This window comes from Aquila chrysaetos, chromosome 6 (assembly GCF_900496995.4).
Source record: "Aquila chrysaetos chrysaetos chromosome 6, bAquChr1.4, whole genome shotgun sequence".
NCBI lineage: Eukaryota > Metazoa > Chordata > Aves > Accipitriformes > Accipitridae > Aquila > Aquila chrysaetos.
Genome location: NC_044009.1, coordinates 37451644 through 37471475, shown reverse-complemented (window position 1 = coordinate 37471475; position 19832 = coordinate 37451644). Strand labels below are relative to the sequence as shown.

The 19832-nt window shown below is 39.7% G+C and overlaps 1 protein-coding gene across 2 annotated transcripts in view; it reads right to left on the bottom strand.

The window, feature by feature from the left end:
* Positions 1–18003, bottom strand: part of MAP3K2 (mitogen-activated protein kinase kinase kinase 2) — a 56753-nt gene extending 38750 nt beyond the window's left edge. The window contains exon 1 of one of the 2 annotated variants that reach the window (XM_030016632.2): positions 17619–18003. The gene's annotated coding sequence lies outside the window, so the exon portion shown is untranslated. The remainder of the gene's footprint in view (positions 1–17618) is intronic. The other variant, XM_030016630.2, reaches the window with a different exon arrangement.
* Positions 18004–19832: the final 1829 nt, after the last annotated feature.

The following is a 19832-nucleotide window of genomic DNA, read 5'->3' as shown; positions in this document are numbered from 1 at the left end:
CCAGATGTTCCTCTTCAACCTAGCTGAAATAACCAAACTTGGAAGCTCAAGATATTTGAGCTACAGGGCTCATACAGGGCAGGCAAGCTGAAGAAAAAGAAACACCTTAGGAAACATCTTCTGCAAGTTCCTCCAGCTACAAGAATTCATTCTTTAGTATTAATCTGTGGCATCTCTCATTAGAATAACATAAGCTAATGAGTGAGCATCCATTTCTTTTCCCTTCCACTTCCTTCTTATTCCTCAGAAGAAAAAAAAAAAAACCCCAAACCTAGAAAACTTAAATCTCTCTGAATAACTTAGGGACTTCTCACTTTATCATCCCTTTTAACCAAAATTCTTTCTGTTCAAATATAAAGTATAATTAATCACCAACTAAACATCTTAACAATCTTTTTGTTAGCATTTAGTGTCACTTCAGAAATAAGCTAGCAACATTAACATTTCAGTTAAGCAAGTGACCCAGTTGAAACTTTATGAAGACTTCACCTTTGTGAAATGAGAAAACACTTCAATTTTTAACCGCTCATTTTCACAATGGACTATAACAACAGGGTGGTGGTGGGGAGAGAGTAAAAACAAGCTGACAAAAATCAACATTTTTTAAACAAAAAAGTATGCATTCAGTAGAAAGGGGAAAAAAAGCATACCCTACTCCATGGTTACAAAGTAGCATTAGCAAAATGCACACACAGAGTAGATGACAATCCAGGACAAAAAGGAAGCAAAACGGAGAAAACCGGAACTCAGAGAAAGATTCAGAAGAAGCAAAGGCAGCAAAACACAAGAGCAGATGCAAAGGTAGAGTAAGATTATGTCAAGGTCTTGCAGAGAAACACAAGCAGCTTGAATTTGAATGTAATTAAAGAACGGATGACAGAGAGTGAATTTCAAAAAGGTGATGATGTGATAGGAGTAGCAAACAAAGAAGAATATTCTAGCAACAGCATTTTGGAAGAAGGGTGGAAAGATGCTGATTCATATTCATGATTCACTTCCCATCAGCCACCTTCCACAGAGCCTGGAAGTTTTTCAGAATCAGAGAAAGCTGCTGAAGGATGAAAATATCCAGGTGATTCTTGGAAATTGTTTTTAGCTTTCTCATGGCAAATGAAACAAAGCCTGAGGGTGAATAAGTCATGCAGGCAATAATCTAGCTGTTCAAATACACTGTGCTAATTGTCCATATTCATACAGTTCTCCTATAATAAAAGCAACAGGGTTAAGCTGCCTCTCAGTTACTGAGAGAGAAAAGTACACAAACACCAGCATACATATTACATCGTCTCTCATGACTGACTTGGTCACATTCAAAAACTTGTAGGTTAGAAAAAAAAAAAAGCTTTACCCTCTCGCAGTAGAGAAGAAAGCAAACAGATGCTATATGAGGTGAATATTTATTAAGTGAGCTAGAAGGGTGTTTTAGTTTTGTGGAATATGGAGATCACTAGTGTGCAGAAATGAAACTGTTTCTACAGCATCAAACTTAATAACAGAGGTACAATTTTTAAAGAGTAAAATTAGCTATGGCTACCATGAGAGCCATAAACTAATCATATGAGAACAGTAAAGGTAGTATATAAGCACTTCAGAACATAAGCCAGTTTTCATGCTGCCTCATATGTTAAAAACCAAGCAAAAAATACAGTGAAGCAAGCAATCTATCTTAGCCTGATTTTGTAAGGAATTCAGACTTATACAGTTGCACTTCACCTACATAGAAAGGTGCCTTACACCTTTGGAGTCCAAACCTGTTCCAATAGTGGGGCAGGAATCTCAAGGATTCCCTACAAATTTTCACTAAAACTAATCAGTCCAAGGATACATAGTTCCCCATTCTTGTACCAAAGCAAAATGACACAGTGTGAACTCAAAAGAAGAAAGATGCACTATAATTATTCCAACCACAGGTAAAGATTAAATTGGAGATTATACTACATTAGGCATAAGCAAATTAAACCAAAATGACAAGAAATCAAAATCAGCTAGCATTGCTGTTCAGAGACATACTTGTCTATAAAAAAAAATAGATGATACAAAGAGCCAGGTAAACATGATGAGTGAGCATTCACAGGTAATTTTTCAGACTGTAGAATGGATAATCAGAATATTAAGTAAGACTATAAAAATTTATTTCATAGCAAGAAGAATGAGCCAGACAAAATGGATTTACCCCCAAAATGTTATTTTTAAACAAATGCTTGGTCTCACACAACCAACCTCTTATAAATCACAGTAAGCAAGGCTGACAAAACCTCAAATGATCACCTAGTCAAATACACCTACTTAACCATTAACTAAAATTTTTTTTTTATTTAAAATCAAATAAAAATAGTGTCTGTGAACAAGACAGCAAACAGTAATACCTACATCTGAACTTCTGTAGAAGAATTTTTCATAGCTCAAAGCAATTGTTGGCATAAACAACAGGAACTTACACAGTGTGGCAAGCATAGAAGAAAATTCAGTATTGTTACAAGACATTAGCATATACCTAAAAAAAAGGTAACTCCATAGAACCAAGGATAGAGGATTTTATACGGACATACACACAAGTGAACACTGGACAAAAAGCCACTCTTTTCAAAGAGTATGAAAGCAGCAGCAACACAAAATCATGAAGGACAGAAAAAAGAGAAGCAAAGAGCAGTAACAAGAAAAATATTTAAGCAGGTAACAGAAAGGTCTGTTAATAATTGGAACCTAACAATAACACATCAGATGTGAGGCTCAGTTTTAGAAAAAATTCAGATCTTTAACATATTGAAATAATACATAAGAAAAGGTGTTCACAGGGAAGTAGAAAAGGAAGAGAAAGATTAAATCAATCCAAATCAAAAGCCAATGGCACATTGATAAATTAAGGTAACATTTGGAAAACAAAGCAAAACAAAAATAGGACTCAGTGTGTCAAATTTGGAACATTAGAAATTAAGTTTAACTGCTGAATAAAATAACAGAAATATTCTTCCTGTCACAGTACCATGGGATCTCTGAAAATGAAAAGATATTGGAGGAGAATGAATGGATAAAAGTTTCTTAGGAAAAAAAGATGTTAAAATGTTTGATTCCAGCCTTCTTTGCATACATCAGGGAATCTTAAGGTGTGAAAGCCAGCAGGGAGGGATCTTGCCTATCAACAGCACACCAGTAAGGGCATGAGTCACAGAGCAGTAATACTTTCCTCCTTAGTTCTTCCTCTGTCACGTGCCCCCTTCTATTCTGAAGCACTATCCCAATAGCGATAAATGGTAAGATTAATTGCACTGGGCAGGATACACTGAGAGGGTCCACTTAGTTCTGCTGTGCTAGGAAAGACTGGCAATCAAGCTCTGCCACAACAACGAAGAGAGACACAATCTAGAGCAGCATCTCTCACAACCAGGGCAGTAATTCAGGACTGACTACCTGTCCTAGAGTCAGACAGCATCAGACAGGAACTGTGTTCCCCTCTATTTTTCCCCTTACTGCTTGCTGTTCCATAGTTATCATCATTCAACAATACTATCCTGAACAGCTGAACTAAACCCAACTACCACTAAAATGACTGTTTGACAGAGTAAGGAACATAAACGCTTCAAATACTCCTTTGCAGAGAGAGCATTTCTTGTTAATTTCCTCCAAAAGTACTTGGGTTTATTTTTCAAAATATTTTAAGTCTTGTTCTGATCATATGTAGCTTAGTCAGTATAGTTCTAAACTTTGCCCTGAATTTCTCACTCTCTTTTAATTAAACCAGTTTATTCAGAACGCCAAGCTATTTTAACCTATTGTAGAGACCAAGCAACCTTAAACACATGGTATCATGAGCCAACTACCTCTATCAGCATAATGGGCTTCATAAAACAATAGCACCCAACGCATTCAAAGTTAACAGACTTTTAAATAAAAATACATTAAAAGGAAAAAAAAACCCACCCTCAGATACATGTGTTTTACTGAATTTAGATGGTGAAATAGCAAGTGGTGATAAAAAACAGGAAATAGCCAGCATCCATTTTTTGTTCTGGTTTTGAAAAAAATCAAGAGGATGTATCCAAACCACAGCACAGTGTTACTGGAATAGAAATTTCACCATCCACAACAACAAAGAGATACAATGCACTACTTGTAATATACTTCAGATCAAACATTTTAAATTAAAGATCCAGGGACTCAGAAGAGTCTAACTAAGGCTCTTCATAAAATTAGTGGTTCAGTTTTCTGGACCATTCTTGCAAATATTTGGAAATACGTGGAAAACAAGAAGATTCTAGTGGATTGTAAATATTGTATAAATAAATGAGAAGGATAAAGGAAAAGGTCAAAGAGCTGCTGATTATTTACCTCTGTATCAATTGAGAGTAAAATAACGTAATAATTAGCTTGGTTTCTACCACGGAATTAAAAGTAAAAACACAGTACGTGCCTTGATTTCAAGGATTATTAGTACTGCCAAGCAAAATATCGCTTCTTGAAATGATTACAGATTAGTTAACAGAACTAACTACAGCAATTATCCTACTTAGGTTTTTCCAACATATTTGGCTAAACATCACATGACATTTGAATTATTTGCTTTAAAGTCTCAATTAACTAACAGGAAGCTCAGTTGATGGATTAAAATAAAATATTTTGAAATCCATATTCCTATTTAGCAGAAAACATCAATGAACATGATTCCTAGTGCAACCCCCTACAGACCAGCAATGATCAGGTAGGCACAATGAGATATACAAGTTATAGCTTAATCAAATGATCTGAATCACATTTAAAAACAGTCATAGTCCAGCAAAATGTATTTAAATACAGTTAAATATTTTAAATACATGAAATAATTTATTGTGATTTTTGCCCCCATTCAATATTAATTTTTATTGTGTTTAATAATTTTTTTTAAGAGATGAGCTGCATTTATGGTGCTAAAACTGACAGGACTGCTTTTTGAACCTTTATCTTCCCTGCAACCAGGAGGGCACCGCCCATAATTAGAAGCTGTATTTCATATAAGTCTAAATATTGTAGTTTATTATGTTTATTCAATAATGTTTTTGCATTGAATGCATTTTAACATAAAGAAAATCATTTAGGAAATTGGAAAAAAGTTGCAGCTGCAAGATTGGACAGTCTTAGCAAGAGGCAATTCAGAAGAATTATTAAAACACAATGTATAATTATCAAACATAAGTGCAACACGAAATTAAACAGCGATAATGCAATCCTTGTGTGTATAAAAATACAGTGTATGCAGAAGCCATCTTGCTTCTGTAGACAACCTACAGATACACTGTTCAGTGCAGAATATCAGAAAGACTGCAGACAGCAAGTGTGGGATGGCTGAACCATCAGTACCTTTACTGCTGTTACAGATGTATCAGGTATCTCTCTACAACATGCAGACTTGAAATTTCTTAAACTGAAGACTGTTAAAATCTTCCTGGGAAGCAAAAAGTGAATTTATGTCGAATTTAGCACACAAGACCACACAGACTTACCTCATTTGTACAGCTACAGACATGATTTGGTATTAGTTTATTTTCTGAAAAGAATGGTTACTAGCTGTACTCCTTCCAGAGTTCAATTAAAAAAAAAAAACAACAAAAAACCACAACAAAAACAAAACACATAAAATACAACTTCTAATTATGGATGGTGCCCTCCCAGTAACAAGGAGGATAAAATCTCCAAAAGCAGTGCTGTCAGTTCTAGCACCATAAATGCAGCTCGTCTCTCAAAGTACTTTGAGAAGCGGACTTCAGAATGAACTGAAGGATCCAACGTGCCCAGTGACAAAAGTAAAACTTCATCCTACTCAGATTAAATCTTTAGTTCCTGCTGTTCTATAAACTGTAATTTGACACATTCGTATAACATTTATCAGCTGGATGAACAACTATCTTGACTTGAATAAGTTTAAATGTGCTGGAAGGTTTGAGAATGCAAGGGCACAGTTTTTAAGGCTTGTTCTCATAAAAATGCAAAGTTGCAGATAATTTAGTTCAAGATGAGTTTATAGCAAAATTATGCTTTTGAGATAAATATCTTAACACTTACAGCAGTATTCACAAAGGGTAACTGTAGTCTAGTAAAACTAATCTCCCTACACTTCCTTTACAGTTGATAGGGAGAGATAAGCATATTTAGAGTTTCAAGGTACTTAAACGCAAGTTTCCTGCTCTGAATGAACCTCTTCTTTCCAAATGGTATCAAGAGCCTCTATTGGCTAACCCTTCATAAGCCCACTCCACATACACAAAAAAGATAAGACTGTAATTGGCCTCAAACAGAAAAGCATCTACTTTCCTCAGCAAGATCTTTCTTCACCTAATTCAAGTTTTACAGAACTTCTCCATTTCCTGTATCTGTTATTGCCTCAGCAGCAGCCAAAGCACTCTGACAGCTCATTTCTCGACCCAACTGAAGAATGACTTTGCTGATAAATCAAGCAAAGCTGCCTTGAAAGTTACGATGCTTTCTTGAGACCTGTTCATGATTCTAAGAAAAAAAAAAAAATGCAACTATTATGAAATAAACATATGCATTTTAAATTGAGGAAGGGTCACAACAGCTGAAACTTGCGGACAGATGCCACAATGACACCTTGCAAAATATTTTAGTGTTGCCAAATTTGCAACAGTACATACTGGCTAGAAATTGACCACTCATACTCCTCTACTCTTATCTGAGACCAGATTTTCTCACAAAAGTATGTTAAAAAGTAATAGACACAGTTCACTGGGCTACAAATAATTGCATCACGGCCTCCAAATCTCTCTGGCATCTTGGAAATTTATCACCACCACTGCGGTAGAAAGTCTCAGAGCATCACAACACTAAGAACAACAAATTCCTTACCATTAACTAAGCCAAACGCTACACAAACTGATTAACGCTATTCACATCATAAAAATGTTTAAGGCTTACTCAGTATATTAAGATAACATTAGAGTGCCCACAAATACACAGAGTCAACCACCTCTTTGATATTTGTAACTTTTTCCTAATTTACTATCTTATGTGAACTGAGTAGCCCCATAAAAGGCTTCTCAAAGAAAACCGTTGCATGAAATTTTAATCCATACAATCCCATGAAACATGCACTACAGCGAGTGTCATAATCAGATTTAGGTGCTTCTGTTTCTCCTTCCAAAAATCTCAGTGGTGCTCTCGGCTCAGCACCTGCTGCTGTCATTTGGAGGCCTTCTGCTGAAGCTGTCATGAGTGGCATAAATGTTAGTTTTACTCCAAACTTATGACTAGCAAGTCAAAGTATTTGTGAAGAAGGGCTAAAGGTGTTAAAATGAAAACCATTCCCCACTGCAAATATAACTGCATGTCCCCTTAACCAAGATCCTACAGGAGGAAAACTTTTTTTTTTTTTTGTATCACAGACAGTTCACAGCATATACCTTAAAATAATGCAGTGTATCTCTCTTCCTTGTGACAGAATTCAAGAACACCAGTTAAGCCAAAGAATTAATTGAACACAGTAAACAAGCTTAATCTTACCAGCACTACTGGTATTAGCGATTCCGGTAATCTTCACAACTCTTAAGAATGGAAGACTGTGCTACAACCAGTGACAAATAAATGAATTTTAAGAATAACCATTCACTATCAAAAGTAAACCTTTCACAAACCACTTATAATCTATGAATGTTATTCTTTAAGCAAAAATAAAGTACATGAGAAAAAAAGCAGGCTTCCAGCAGAAACTGAGTATTGCAAACAAGTAGAGCTTTTCAATTAATGTATGAGAACAACCACATACAAATCATCAGTCAGATTTTGCTTTTGAGAACATACAGAAGAAAGCACATCCTTAAACTCCAGTAACTAGTTCTATCCTTTTCAGTTCATCTTCCAGTTTTGTGACCATGATGGGTTGAAAGATGACTATTTTGGGAAATAAACCAGAAAAATAAACCCACTCTCCACTTCTACAGCTAGTTTTAATATCTATCTTCAGGTGCTAAATCTGAGAAACTTTGTGGGTTTTTTCAATATAACCATCACACTTGACAGCATCTTCCATTCAGAGCAAAACTCACTGATTTCACAGCTGCAGCAGATGTGAGTTTTAATTATGGCTGCAAATCACATTACTATCATTTCAAATCAAGTACCAAAAAACCTTAACGCAACAATACATTGGAACCTCTCTGATTAACATGATCTGTCTGGCTTCTGTGACACCAGCAAGGACAGAATCTAATTCTCTAGGGACATTTTTGTGTTTTCACTGTGAAGGCATCTCAGTCTCATTTGTTATACATCTTCTAGATTTTGCAACAAATCAAGGAGGAATCCTCCTCAGTGAACGGCCTTTGTTGCATACTGGCTTACTCATTCCTCAAAGCACAGTCATTCCTCAAAGCACAGTTCTTCCTGCACACTACATAAAGCAGCGATACAATGATGAAATCCAGAGTATGGTAATATAACTACATTTTTTCTCATCATCTTCCGCTACCTTGCTGCCAAGTTTTCCCACCCCATTAACACACCATCACCTGGAGCTTCTGTCTAAAATGCCTTTCCTGGCTCACACTCCAATCTTCCTAGTTCAATACGCCATGTGCTCTTTCCCCATCATAACTCTAATTAATTCTCTACATTCAGTCAGACATTTCTTCCATTATTTCCATCCTCAATAATAACATAAAATGCAGAAGAGTCTCATAATATCCTACTTAAATATTCCATGTTAGTGTAAGACATTCATGAGCCATACTCATTTCCAATACAGCATAGAAAAAGCACTCCTGAATCAATCTCCAATTCAAGATTAAAACATTCAACAATGACAACCACGAAGAGCAATAAATTTAACCAAGGAGCCACAGGTATAGGTAGACTCAGACCTCTCATGCTTGGAACTGTACAGAGGGTTCAATAATACCACTGAGAAGACGGACAAGTGTGTACTTAATATACAGTAACAGAAACTGAGAAAACCTTGTGTGCATGCATAGGTAACACAAACCATGCAAAATCCAAAGTTACACGCGTAATATACTTGTGCATCATTTTTGTAGCCAGCAGGTCTAAATGGACAAACTTGTAAGTTTTTATCCATATTCAGTAGGCACTGTTTTTGAACTGGATGACCCACAAAGGCCAACACATTAAGATATTGCTAAGCTATCAAATACATAAACTCTTTTTCACTTTGTGCTTTGGTAACAATCTTTAGCTTCCTGCAAACCAGAAAAAAACGTAATTCAACTCAATCTCTCATAATAACATTTAAACCAAAACGTAACAATAAAAACCTAGCTTTGTCAAAACATCCAAGAATCAAACGCAAAGACACGAAGACAATGTACCCTCATAAGGTTTCCTTCTTGCACCTCCCATAGCACACCCCTTAGAAGTGGGTATCAAATCATTACAATGACATCTATAATGCTACATAATCATACTTTTCCCGCAAGTGATAAAAATGTAAGAACCCTCATAAATACAGCTAATAAGGTAAACTAACTACAGACTCAAAAGTTCCAGAGGAAGGATTACTATGTACATGCCCACACCTAATCATCATCTTTAAGACTACAGTTCCACTGCTAAGGTTGCATTTCTGTCAAGGGAGTAGTCCTGCTTGTCTACAGCAACTGCTGCTTTCCAGCTGAACCTCAATGACAAGCAGGAGATCCAGAGCAAACAGATGATCCAGCTGAAAAGATTTATTTTGCGTTTTAATTAACCATCAGCCTATCTAACTGATCTCACGCTTCTACAGCACCAATACCAACACAAAGAAAGGAGCAAGAACTCATGCTGGAATCACCCTCTTGGCCACTGCACAGATTCGGATCTTTTTAAAAGATATTTTAAAAGACGGCATGTGTAATGCAGGGATTCCAGGGAACTACAAACAGTTAAGTGTGACCTATAACAAATAAACTAGAAATAATGGACATATGGATAATTATGGTAGAGCAGGAAAGATTAGATATGGCTGTTCCAAAAAGAGATCTTCACTTTTAAATCTCTTTGTGCACTCTGAACATGTGTATAAAGAGCTGAACTCGGTCACTATCACGGTCTACTTGGATTTCCCGTGCTGGAAAAGTCTCACCAAAGCCTTTGCTGCAGTCACATCAACAGAAAGAAGACAGACCCTTGCATGAATAAATTGGTTAAAATATAGAAAACACAGGACAGACACAGTTGGTGTTCTCACAAGGAAGGAGGATACCAGTGGAGCTCCACAACAGTCTGTGTTGTTCAGTGTATTCTAAATTACCCAGGAAACAGGAGCAAGGTGAAAAGTTTTCTGACACTACTGTGCCTATCAATATTACATTATTCGGGAGAGCAAGGAAAGGGCTGACTACAGTAGAGGAGGTGGTCTTTATCAGACTAGGGGACTAAGCAATAAAGTATATGATAGCCAGCACAGATGAATGGAAGTGATGGAAGTTGGGGGGCAGAGTGGAGGAGGGAGAGAAGCAGTTCTAACTTTGCACACAAACCAATGGGCTTTGTCCTGAATACTGCCAGCATTCAGAAATGAAAGCCAATGTTAGGACTTATTATGAAAAAAATCAGTCCAAAACATATCACTGTCTGCCCATCTTGAGTATCACTAGCAGTCCTGGGGCCTTCAGCTCCAGAAGAGGATGTAGCAGAATACAGTAGTTTCAGAGAAGAGCAAAAGGTACAATCAGAGGCATAGAATGGGTTCTACAGGGGAAAACAAATAGGCAAGTTAGCACTCTGGTTTCAGAAATACTCGGGTGGAGGGAAGAAGAGATAAAGGGCTACAAAATCATATGAGGAACAGAGAGATGGATTGTTATATTCAACAGAGATTTTGTTGTGGTTTAACCCCAGCCAGCAATGCAGCCGCTCACTCACTTCCCCCCCACCAGTGGGATGCGAGAGAGAATCAGGGAAAAAAGTAAAACTCGTGGGTTGAGATAAAGACAGTTTAATAGGACAGAAAGGAAGAAAATAATAATGATAATAATAACAATAATAAAATGACAATAATAATAATAATAAAAGGATTGGAATATACAAAACAAGTGATGCACAATGCAATTGCTCACCACTTGCCGACCAATACCCAGTTAGTTCCCGAGCGGTGATCCCCCCTGCCCCAGGCCAACTGCCCCCAGTTTGTATACTAGGCATGACATCACATGGTATGGAACATTTCTTTGGCTGGTTTGGGCCAGCTGTCCTGGCTGTGTCCCCTCCCAACTTCTTGTGCCCCTCCAGCCTTCTTGCTGGCTGGGCATGAGAAGCTGAAAAACCCTTGACTTAGTCTAAACACTACTTAGCAACAACTGAAAACATCAGTGTTATCAACATTCTTCTCATACTAAATCCAAAACATAACACTATACCAGCTACTAGAAAGAAAATTAACTCTATCCCAGCCCAAACCAGGACAGATGGACTGTTCACTCTCTTCTGAAAGAAATGTGGCACCAAACGAATCCAGTACAAGTTTAAAAAAAAAAAAAAAAAAAAAAAAAGTGGTAGATTTTAACATAACAAATAAGATACCTGTAGAATTCCTTACCAAAGGATATTTGTATGCCAGACATTTAGCTGCATGCAAAAAAAGGACTGGCCAAGTTTGAGGATAAAAATCCAAAGGTTACTAGCTACACAAAGCTCGCATCAGACTTAGAACAAACCTTTACTGAAAATAGCTAGGGATTGAAAGAATATTCAAGCTAAGTATTATATACACTTGCCCTGTTCTCACTCTTCCATAAGCATTCATTCATGCTCACCATTGGAGGAAGAATACTGGACTATCTTTTGTCTGATTTCATTACGGATTAAGATTTTACCTAAAACTTGTCAGCCACTTCACCAACAACGTTTAGATTTTCATTTGAAAGTCTCATTTGGTATTCATGATAGTGCCAATATCACAGACACAGAGCCTTAATAGATATTCTCTAAGGGAACTTGCTGCAGCAGCTTAAAAAGTTATTCACTACACTATCCACCTCATCCCTGCCTGAAGTTACTACACTTACAAGAAATGCTTTTCTAACTACTACTTTATACCCATTCAGTTATCATCAAGCCATTATGGAAAAGACAAAACAGTGCTTGAAGGTTTGGGGGTTTGCCATTCCAATTGACTTTTATTTAAAAAAAAAAAAAAAAAAAAAAAGTCTTATGCTGAACTTAACAATAATTGTGGTACTGCTAAAAATACACATAACTAGTGTGACAAAACAACAATTAAATACAGGTTGAGCTTTACCAATCAGTTTTCAGCAGTTAGATTAAAAAAAAAATATTTAGGGTGACAATTCTTATATTCTTCAATAGAACATCTGATTTTCTTTAGAAGTTTATTTATTGCTTGTGTCCATTTTTTTTTTTTTTTAAATTCAAACAACAGTTTGATCCAGATGTTTTCCAGTTTTCAAATCTTCGTTCAAAGGTGAGACTACAGTTCCCATTGCTACCATTTTGGTAACATGGCATTCAAACCGTTGACATTTACAGAACTCTCTTGTCTAAATTATTTTAAAATAATTTTGAGGATAGGTAAGAGGTAATCAACACTGACTACTTGAATACTTCTTCCTGCAAGAAACTAAAGGCCTTCTTTAATAATTATTATTGGTGTCTGTTTCCTTTTTTGTAAAGGCAGCACTGCTGAAAGAATCGCACAATTTGTCCCATCTGTGATCTAGTCTCAAAAATTATGGATAACATCATTCACATAAGTCAGATAAAATGGAGTAAAGCCAGGGAACATGTTGAACACATCTGTTTTGTAGATGGCTCTGCAATTCTTCCAGTAAAGCACGCCTATAGGATAAAAATTTCTTCTACTATGTCATTGGACTGTATGACATCTCAAAATGGCAAAAGCCTTGTTCAGGTACAGTTACACTGACAGAAATTATCTTAGCAATATGACTTACTTCAAAGACAGCACATGTATAAAATAGACTGGTAAAGACACATTTTTGCCAATAGATTCTGCATCTAACCCTAGGAGAACTTGTTCTCAATCACGTTTCCTGTTGTAGAGCAGGCTTACGTTCAAAAGCCACAGGGATTGTATGTGCTGGGAAATAGATGTCCAAGAGCAGAAACTGCATACTTCCCTGTAGAATAACTTACTGACCAGTGATCCTGCTGAGTCTAGAAATGCTTAATGTAAGAAAACTAACCTGAAACAAAGATTGAATTCAATACGGTGTAAGGTTCTATTCTTTGAAAAGGTAACTCAAATCATATATATGAAGAAAGAGATACGTGATGTAACAAATACTAATCCAAGCTCCCATGTTAACAAATGCAGGAGCCAAGAACCTGATGATGTTAGAAAAAAACCCCAAACCCAAACCAAACCAAAAAAACCCCACAACCATACGTGTGCACCCACACCCTAGAATGACATTTTAATAAGGCTGTCACATCACTTCTGCTGCAACTTATACAGTAAGTAAATTACTCTGTTCCTGTAAGACTTTGTCTGGGCAACTTTGAAAAAGATACAGACAAATCACACAGAGTCCAGTGAGAGTTAACAACAGTAACAAAAATCCTGAGAAAACATGACCTGTGAAGAAAAGGGCTGTTTGCACAGTTTAGTAAAGAGATGTCTGAAATAAAAGGAGACAGAGGAACAGTCTTCACGTATGCAAACAGTTGGTGCAAAGAGTACAGAAATCATTATCCTGCATGAGTAATAATAGTTGGACAAGAACTAACTGGCTTAACTAGCACCAAGACAGACTTAAGTTAAATATTTAAGAAAAGCCTCCTAACTATAATGATAGTTATGTACTAGCTATAAATAGACCAGTGAAGAGGTGTGGTATTCCCTTCTTTTGAGTTTTTTAAGAAAAGATCAGACAAACCTCTGTCAGACATGATTTCAGTATATTTGCTTCTGCCTTAGAGTAGGGACTGACCTCATGAATTCCCTTCCCTTCTTAGACATCTATCACTCCTTTGTTTATCCAAGTGAGAACTGTTTATCAGTGTTATCATACCTGAGCTTCAAAAGTACAGTCTTTGCAACATAAACATCTGAAACATTTGAATTTTATTACATTGCTGTTGTCATGACTGTTAGTGTACTTAGCACAAAACATCTCAGGAACACAAAAGCAGCATCTTTTACTACTGCAGATAATCCACAGAAGTGAGCGAATGATTGAACGGAAATACAGAAAGAGAAGCAAGTGAGGAAAAAATAGCGAAGGACTCAAAGAAAAAAATGGCTGAAAACAAAGCTACAACAACAAAAAAAACCCCAAAACCTTTAGCGTAAAGAAAATTATTTTCCTCTCACGTGAAAAACTAAGTTACAGTTTGCTGGTATAACTTCAAAAGTATGCAATAACTTGGGATATAGAAGTAAACATAAGTAAAAGACTTCGCAAATGAACAGGAAAAAGTCACGTCTCTACAGGCCTCCCTACATTACCCATTCCCGACTCTCAGTTTTTAAAGCACACTGCAGATACCCCTGCTTTGGCCTTGCTCAACTAAGTCCAACTTCAAATGACCTCATTAAGCTGGGCTCTAAACTATGCCATATGTGTATTTGTGGGTCAAGTGTCTCTAGAGCAGTGGTTCCCACAGATGGAAATCAGTGCAACAACCTAACACAGAACCACATCTTTCCTCCACTTCTTGTCACCAAACCTTCTGCAGCTTCTCAAAAAATACACTTAAGGTGAACATATTAAAACATCTCAGAAAACCTGTAAACAAGCATGTTTAGTCTAAGAAATTAGGTTAACATAGAGCCAAAAGCTGCATTTGTCATTACTACTATATTACTAAATCAAGATCTCGTGCTAAGATCCAGAAGTGAGAATCACTGCTAATGCACTGCATTCTGAACATGTTCCCACTGCCCAATTATATGTTTACGATGTTATTTTGCAAGATATATGCAATTATAGCATGCATGATATGTTTTGACCTCTTCCTTAGCACTACAAAATACCAGAGTATTAAAGTAGCAAATGCAGCATTTATTCTTTAAAAAAAAAAAAGATTTTTCTTCTCTCCCACAGAAAAATTAGTGGGCTTAATAGAATTCACTGATATTTTTTTTTTTTCATTAATTTAACACTGTGTCAGTTCTACTTCAGAATTTTATATGCTTAACTTTAGAAATTAAGCTTTCAGGACAGCAAACTTAATTGTTTGCCAATTAGATAAACCTAGGTAGAGTCACTAGTCAATATACATATTTAGATTAGTTTGTCATATGTATGAAAACAAGCTCTGCAAAAGTAATAAGATGTCCTTAATTACAGTGATCAGTCACATTTTCATCACTCATTTATTTTTCTCCAAATAGGAGTCTAAATGGAGGATAATGTTAACAGCAAAGATCTAAAAAGAAATTATTAGACAATACATTCATTATTCCAGACCAAATGTGTACCTCTTGATAAATCAGAACACCTTTGCCTGTGTGTTTCGTGCAAGAGGGGGAATCAATGAAGGAAATTACTGTATTACCATTCTCAGGTTGCATTTTATATGAAAACATCATTTTCAGTTCAGAGAATGCTCAGTTACAGAGCCACTGAACAATCTGTCACAAAAATAAATTACATGTTATTCATTACTTTTGACTTAGTTTCCTGATGTAAAAAGTCAGCCTGCAGTAAAGATAATATAGATGAAAGGCAAAAAATGAAACTTAAGATTGCTAGTATGCAAAGCTTTTTTCAAAAAGTTGTCCATAAATACTTATTAATAATGACAAGGTTTTAAAAAACAGTAATTCTGATTTGTACCTAAATATTAACACTGTATTTTAGGAAATTGTAAGAAAAAAAAAGTTAAGTAAAAGCTATAAACGTGAATTAAATTTACAGCATAACTAACTTTCTTGCTTCCTCCAGAAGAAAACTTTATCATAAAACAATAAGTATTCTGCATTTAGCCTCAACCAGCTTTAAATTCCACAAGCCTGTGCATTGATTAGCTTTCCTAAGAACCACAGCAAAGAACCACTGACAGGTCTATGACTCTATGTCATGATATTAAACACTAAGATAATGCTCTTGTCACACTATGTTAACAAATTCTACGTGTCACAGATATCTGCCTACTCACATATACTATAAAAGCTCTCAAGATTACCAAACGCCACAGCTATCTTAGAAAAAGTCTCCTCTGACACTTTAGAAATCTCAGCAAGCCAAGACAAGCAATTCAGTTCAGAAACACGTTTTCTTCACTGTAGTCTTCCATTAGTGTCAGGTAAACCACTGACACAGAGTTTATCAAGACAAGCTATACACAGATTTTTCTCCAGCAATGAGTCAATTTGACAAACATTACCTTTGCTATTCTGCTTTATCAAAATACAATAAAACCTTGGGGAAAAAAAAATCAAATTAATTATATACAGCCTCATTATCTGAATCAATATTTGGGTTCAATACATTTCAGGGGCAATCATGATGGAACACAAAGTGTAAAGAAAACAGGAATTATAGCAAATTCTCATTTTCTAATATATTTCTGAGAAAAGCAATTATTTTAAAAGCCACTGTAAGCGAAGGCATACATGAAAGTAAAATTTCCGCATACAGTATTTCTGTCATTTTCAAATGACAGTGAAGTGTTTAGCCATAGGGTAGGGAAAAAAAAACCCAACAAAAAACCCACCAAACTCGTTGCTGCCCATTCCCTTAAAACGCTCTATAAGAAAATTTCATAGAAAAAAAAACATTTTCTAGGGTATTCTGCTAAGTGCTATGCCCCAAGAGAATCCAAAATGTTGTGCAAGACAAGCATGTAGACATTCATTCTGCAAATACTATGTCTTTGGCATATACATAGCAACACATTTCTGAAGGCCTCTTACGCTCTGCAACGTGCTGCATTGTTTAAAGAAAAGAAATGTTATAGCTGAGAAACATTTTCTGCATAGACTAGAAATCCCCCTTATTTCAAGGCAGGCTTCTATTATCTTCTACCCCCCTCTTAGAGGACACTTCACAATACAATACAGCTTAGAAGCGCTCAGCTTATTTAATGCTTTGATCTTCGTAATTCCACAGCCAAAAACTAAAACCAGATTTATGAAGCAAGAGAGGAAGCCGGGGGGGGGGGGGGAATAAACCAAAAAAAAACCCCCACCAAAAAACCGCCATCAAAACTCGTGGGTACTGCAATGCACCTCAAAAGCAGTAAGGGAAAAAATAATCTAACATTCACTTTTTCCCCCGACAAAAATATCTCGCAGAATCTGACCTACATACCCAATTCGTAGCACTGCTATCACTGCAGAGCAATTTAAAGACAAGAGACGACAGCACCAGAATGCAATCACAGGAAGGTTTACGGTGACACATAATTATTTGTGGAGCTCGTAAACCCCTTAGGATTCTGCAGCTGTAACGTAAATAACTAACGCGTCCCGTCCCCCCAGCACCTCAGATAACTGCACCGCCGCGCACCTCCTCCACCTGCACGGGGACGGTGCCCCCGGCGGCTCCCGGCACGGCGGTCCGTGCTCGCCCCCTCCCTGGATGCCGACGCTGCCCCAGGCGCCCCCCACACCGACGAACCCGCCCCCCGCGAAACACACGCGCATCCGCGCAGCCGAGGGCCGCCCGGCCTCCCCCGGAGCCGCCCCCGCCCGCCCTGCCGGCACCGACCTGTGTCACAGCGGAGGCCAGGCGGCCGCGAGGGACCCCCCCCGCGCTGCCCGGCGGCGGCGGGCGCAGGCCCGGCTGGGCAGGCGGCGCGGAGGGAGCGGCCAGGTTTCCGGAGAGGAGCCCACCCCCCCCGGAGGAGGGGGGGAAGGGGCCCGGGGCCTGCCCGCGCGGGGGCACGGCGGGGAGGGTGACAGGAGGCACCGAGGCCGGCGCGGAGGGAGCCGCGCGCCCGGGCGGGGAGCGGGGAGGGCGCCCCCGGAGCGCTGGCGCCGCGGCGGGGCCGGGCCGGGCCGGGGGAGGGGGCGGGGAGGGTCCCGTCAGGCGTGAGGCACCGGCGGCCGCCGCCGCTTCTGCTGCCAACCGAAAGCTCCGCCTCCCCCTCCGCCGAAACTCGTGACGTCGGCGGGAGGCGGGAGCGCGGCACGTCACCGCGGCCCGCCGTCACGGCGCACGGGCGGTCGCGACGACAACGGCCCGCCTTTGCGCGCGCGCAGAAAGGGGAGGAGGCGGCAAGGGGGAAGTCGGCACCGAAGGGCGGCGGAGGCGCGTGCGCAGCAGCTCCCCCCCGCCTCGGGTCGCGGGGCCGGGAACCGGCGGGGCCTGAGGCGGGGCGTCGCGCGACGCGCGTTTCCGTAAGGCGGCCCCGCTGGCGCGAGGAGGCCTGGGCCGGGGCCGGGCCCCGCCTTCCCCGGTGCGGCTGCGGAAGAGCGCTGCCGCCCCCCGCCCGCGGGTGCGGCGGTAGCGGGGAACGCAGCCGGGGCCCCGGCGGCCTGACGGGCGAACGGCGCAGGGGTCGCGTGCCTGCGGCCGCTGCTGGAGCGCCGCGCTGCGCTCCGTGGCACGGGGGAGCCGCCGCCGCTCGCTTTTGTCAGGTGATCCTGCGTTGGGCCCAGCCTGTTGCCGTTCCGCGGTTGGCGACGTGTGCTGTTCGAGGAGAGGATGGGAACGTTCGCCCCGGTACAGGCCTGTCTCCTCAGCTGCTTACTGCAAAAAAACCCTGGTCCCTGACAAGCCCCCCGCCACCGTCCTGCGGTCGGACAAGCTGCCGTGACTCCGTGGTGAGCCGGCTGCGCACGCTTTTTAGGACAATTCAAAACGCTGCTACGCTGCTCGCGGGGTGCCCGTTTCTCCTAGCACTGGCTGCCCATCCTCTGCAGGAGCCACCTTCTTCCCTCCGGAAATCAATACGTGCTAGGAAGAAGGATGCTACCCTACATTAACCAGCGAGGAAGCACTCCCCAATACGTAGCAGGACAGCTATTACTGCTACCCTCGAAGTCTAAGTAGCGGATGACTGTAAATATTACTATGGCACTGTAATTAGTTTTGTACAGATTTAAAAATAAGCTTACAGGCATGAGCCGTGGCGTACAAGATGCACGAATGACTTGTGTGTGTTTAGCGAACCCCCTTCTGCGACATGCTGTCGGGCGGCGCGTGTTCAGAGAGTCGTACCGAGGTAGTGGTGATCGGTGCTGCTGCAGCCTGACTACAGCACAGTAATCCCAGCTGAGCTGCCACTCATGTGCTGCTTTCTGGCCGTGGGGCCGGAGGTATTTGACCTTTAAGACAATTAGAGGCTTGTAAAGCCTGGACAAGCCCTCAAAACCTACCCAAAACAAGGGTTGTGGGCTTTTTGTGGCCACCTTAAACCTGGGAAAACCTACTTGAACAGAAGTTTAAGACTTACATCGTTACTATAGGCATATATAACTATGCAGGGAAGCCCTTGCAAATAGACAAGTCTTCAGTGGGACAGGACCCCAAGCTGCATACCCAGGGAAGGAAGTAAACCTTTAGTGGGAACCACATAAGAAACTAAAACATTGCACATCAAGGCCCACAACCTGAGTATTTTGAGATCTTCCACTGAAATAGGCCGCAGAAAATGATAACAACTAATACTGTCATCTTTAAAAAAAATGGAATGAAGAGGACTGTGCTAAAGAAAGACCAACTGATGAAGCATATCCAAGAAAGGCACAAGGCTCTGAATCACACTGATTAATAAGAACTCCAGAGCCAACACGAAGGAGATGTAGTCGTCCCTCAAAGCTAAGACACTTTGTTTCACAGTTGGCAAAATTGTCAGCCATGTTCGTGAGACACTTGTCGTGACCAAGAGCCTTCAACTAGAAAGTTAAAAAGGTGACCTTCTCTGCTAAATGATAGGAAAGAGCCAAGAAAAATGCTGATGTCGTGTGATGCTCCTGT